This window comes from Mandrillus leucophaeus, unplaced genomic scaffold (assembly GCF_000951045.1).
Source record: "Mandrillus leucophaeus isolate KB7577 unplaced genomic scaffold, Mleu.le_1.0 Scaffold414, whole genome shotgun sequence".
In the NCBI taxonomy this organism is placed as follows: Eukaryota; Metazoa; Chordata; class Mammalia; order Primates; family Cercopithecidae; genus Mandrillus; species Mandrillus leucophaeus.
Window position 1 is genome coordinate 1118013 of NW_012104410.1, and position 4359 is coordinate 1122371.

At 51.6% G+C, this 4359-nt stretch overlaps 1 long non-coding RNA gene across 1 annotated transcript in view; it reads left to right on the forward strand.

Annotated features, from left to right (window-relative positions):
- Positions 1-329: 329 nt before the first annotated feature.
- The window catches only part of LOC105548557, an 84451-nt gene continuing 80421 nt past the window's right edge, over positions 330-4359 (forward strand). The window contains exon 1 of the long non-coding RNA XR_001007408.1: positions 330-533. This is a non-coding gene — a long non-coding RNA (uncharacterized LOC105548557). The remainder of the gene's footprint in view (positions 534-4359) is intronic.

The window sequence follows — 4359 nt, forward strand, 5'->3', positions numbered from 1 at the left end:
CTTTGGCTGGGAAAGTGACTACAGCCTGAACAGTGCCAGACACCTGCCTGCCAGATGTGGCGATTCCCCATTCTTCCCCCCACCCCTCTATGTCTATTCTTTCCCTACCCCACTGAGCTCAGGCAGAGGGAGCCCCCCCACAGGGTGATTTACTGCTGCTGCCTCTCTTCCTCAAGTGCCCCCCTCCACTCCTCTCCCTCTCCCTCCCCCTGATGCCCATGCCCCCTCTTTTCCCACAATGTTCTGCAGCTACCTTCTTGGTACAGCCTCCTCCCACTCCTACTCCAGAGTGCTAGGCTATGTAAACTCCAGCTCCTGGACTAGAGAGTGAATGCATGGGGCAAAGGTGATTAGCCTTCTGTTTCACCCATGGGAGAGTACATCAGCAACTGGGCTGAGGACGGGCAGCCAGAGCTGATGTCATTCTCACTGGGGGAGGAAGGGAGGTGACAGAGTGGAGGAGGTGAATAGGGAGGGAACCAACACTCCAAGACTGTCTGGAGAGGAGAAAAAGGTCTCTGAGAACTTCCTTGGTAGGTAACAGAGAGTCCAGAATTGTGGCTGCCTGGTGGACATCACACCTTTCTGGCTGAGCCTCCAGACCTTGTCTTTGAACCTATATCGCAATATGACTTAGGAGATGCCCCTCAGCTCCTCCCCTTCACACTGACCCAAAACACACACTTAGAGAGAACTGCAAGTCCGCACCCTTCTCTTTTTAGTGTTTGTCCTTCTGTGTCTTTTCTTTTTTCTTTTTTTTTTCTTTCTTTCTTTCTTTCTTTTTGTTTTGAGACAGGGTCTCACTCTGTCACCCAGGCTGGAGTGCAGTGGCGTGATCAGAGCTCACTGCAGTCTCGACCTCCCTGGGCTCAGGTGATCCCCCCACCTCAGCCTTCTGAGTAACTGGGACTACAGGTGTGTGCCACCATGCCTGACTAACTTTTTGTATTTTTTATAGAGATGTTTTGCCATATTGCCAGGCTAGTCTTGAACTCCTGGGCTCAAGTAATCCACCTGCCTTGGCCTCCCAAAGTGGTGGGATTACAGGCATGAGCCACTGCACCCAGCCTAGTGTCCTTTTTTTTTTTTTTTCCTTGAGATGGAGTCTTGTTCTGTCACCCAGGCTGGAGTGTAGTGGTGCAATCTCAGCTCACTGCAACCTCCACCTCCCGGGTTCAAGCGATTCTCCTGCCTCAGCCTCCCAAGTAGTTGGGATCACAGGCATGTGCCACCATTTTTTTTTTTTTGTATTTTTAGTAGAGACAGCATTTCACCATGTTGGCCAGGCTGGTCTCCAACTTCTGACCTCTGGAGATCTGCCCGCCTCGGCCTCCCAGAGTGCTGGGATTACAGGTGTGAGCCACCGTGCCTGGCCTATGCCTTTTCTTTATTAATCTCTTCTCTCTCATTTCACCCTACCTCCCTTAGTTGTGCTTCTCTTTCTGGTCACCTTCTGCCCACCCCACGCTTCCATGCCATATCATAACCCAATATGATTCCCAGACCTCCCACTAAAGCAGGGACTCATTCAGAGCCTCTTTTCTCCTTCCCATCTATTCTTGGAATCTAACTCCCAAAGGTCCCCTCTGGGCCAGAACAGGGTTCTGATGTGGGACTGAGGTAGGAGGACTGAGGTAGGATGGCTGGGCTGAAGAGTGGCAGAAGCAGGACAGATGGAGCAGCATCCAGGAATTTGGGGAGAGGGGAGAGGGAGACAAGAAGATGGAAAGAAACAATATGAGAGAGAAAAAGTGATTGAGAGACCGAGGCAGAGGCTGAGAGACGGCGAGAATAACAAACTGGGAGAATGAGAGACACAAAGAAGGAAAGCAAGACTGGGAGCAGAGAAAAAGAATAGAGTTGGAAACAGGAAAGTCATAGCAAGAGAAGGCCACTAGGGAGGGGCCAGGCAAGGGGCAGCCTGGCTCTCCAGGGCTCCCTCATGCCGTGAGTCCTGTGTGTGTGAGTGTGTATGTGTGTGTGTGGGTGGGTGCGTGCATGGCACATTTGCATAGGGATCTGCGGTATGGATAGGAGGATTTCCACAATATTTTTCCATTTCTTTCAGCAGTCTCTTTCCTTGAGGCACTCCACACTAGCCCCCCATCTCCCAGTATTCCGGATGCTCAAGGGACCATTCTGAAGGTATTTCCACAACTCAGCAATCCTGGCTTTCTCACTTGGAATGCAGGCCTGCTGGAATGTCCAGGATCTGTAGAATGAAGAGGCCCCATCCCCTCACTGCCCACCCCCCATGCCTGCCCACCAGCTGCTCCTGTCCATCTTCTCCTCCCATTCTCCTTGTATCTCCCCTTCCTCCACACTGACCCCTCCCCCAGCTCTGACCCCCAGCCTGCCTGGGGCCTGGGTCAGAAGGGAGACAAAGACAGGATTTATCACCAGTATTGAGAAGCAGCCAGAGACCAGGGCTGAGGGCAATGACTGACCTCTCTCGGATAGGAGGGAGCACTAGGCCGGATGCTGGGAGGCTGGAAGCCTGGGTTCCAGTGGCTGCTGCTCACAACCCCCAGCTTTTCCCACTCCAGCTTTCCTCTCTCGCTTGTCTCTGAAAACTTAGAAAACAGAGAAGAGTATGATCCTGAGGTGATTTTAGGCCTCTGAAGGAAAACCTGGGAGAAAGGAAGAGATGAGATTGATGTCTTAGGGTTATTATCTTACGGATGTGGAAGAGGATTTGGAAACTAGAGGCAATCAGGCACCAACTGTTTCCAGGGCTGGGAAAGAGTTCAGGCCTAATACTGCAACAGATGAGAGGGACTGTCCTCTAATATAGAGAGTGACTTCTCAAGAACAGGCCCTGGTTGCCAGTAGGAAAGGAAATAAGGGTGATTATGGGTCCTGAAAGGTGGGAGACACAGTCTCACCTGAAAGTGAAGAAAGAAATGAAATTTACCAACGGCTAATTCTAGCTCTAGACCCTCTGAAAAAGTCTTCTTCCCTAACATCCCCGACTCCCTCCCGAGAGGTACAAGGAGCAGCTGGTCCTTTACAGTAAATAGACTATTGGCCTGAAATTGTCTCTACTCAGCAGACAGGGTGTGTGCTTGAGAGGGAACGGTATGATCCAGGAGTTTCCGAGAAACCAGACTGTATATCTTTCAGTGGACAGCTCCCGCAGCTTCCCTAGCTGCCCTTGGAAGCCCACCACCAGCCCCTCTAGAATCTCAGTGTGTCAGAAGCCTCCACAAACCCAGCTCAGAAACTTTGGTGCTCTTCCAGTCCCTGGCACCCAACTTCCTGCTTCTTGCCTTTACCCTATTGTCCCGGAAGACGGCAGCTAGAGTTACCTCCAAGTGAGAAGAGGGTGGAAGGATGAGAAACTGAGGGAACTGGGAGTTACCAATCTACCAGTTTCTCACCACAATCCCACCAAGCATTCCCACCCGGGTCTGGTGAGGGAAAACTTGTGATCTCCTCTCTTAAACTCCTCTGTAAGCTGAAACCATTCTGTCAATTTCTGATGCAAAGCCAAAAATTGGAAATTTTAGTGGGAAGGGGTCGTAGATTGCAAGAGAATGGGAGAGGACAAAAGAATTGGGTGGAGGGGGGCGGTGTGGGCACACCAAGTAAGGAAGAAACAGGAAAGGGGAGAAGAGAGCATGTCTTTTTTCCTCAGTCCCCCTTCCCCCAATTGAAGAGGCAGATTTACAGCCTCGGTTTGGAGAGGAGGGTGAGCATAAGGAAGACAGATCTGCAGTTCTGCCCTCTGAGTGTCTGGGTACTTAGCTTTAACTCCCCCATTAGCATCAATCCCCATCTTGCTGCCCATCCGTCTTCTGACATCAGCTCCTTCCCCTCTATGTAGCCCAGGCTTTCTGACCCTAAGTGGCTCTTAAAGGGCCAGTCTAGGCCTTTCCCTCCCTCCTCCCACTCCAGGCAGCAGTCTGGTGTATGTACGCATGTGCATTGTGGCCATCCTTGCTAAGGCCATAGTGGTTGGAGGGCATGGGGGATGGGGGCGATGTGTGACTCTTCCCCAGCTCTGTTTTCCTTAGGGCTCCCTTATATTATGGACCTCCATCTTTGTTCACTTCCTACCCAAACCAGAACAAGCCCTTTCACTGGAGGGTCACAGACACATGGCTCCTAGAGCTGAGGGCTGGAGAAGGTATGTGGATCCATAGGCAGATCCACCACCCCTTCTCAATTTCCTGGAGGCCCAGGGCAAGGGATGTCAAGAACTATTGACTGTTTTTAATTCTCAGCAGCAGTGGGGGTGGGCAGGTTGGAGGCCAAGACTCCTAGGAGATGCCCTGAGCCCCACATTCCTAGCCTCCTTTCCCAGGGATCCAGGCTGTGGTCTGTGGAGGTGGGGGATTTCAAATCTTCCTTTCCTGT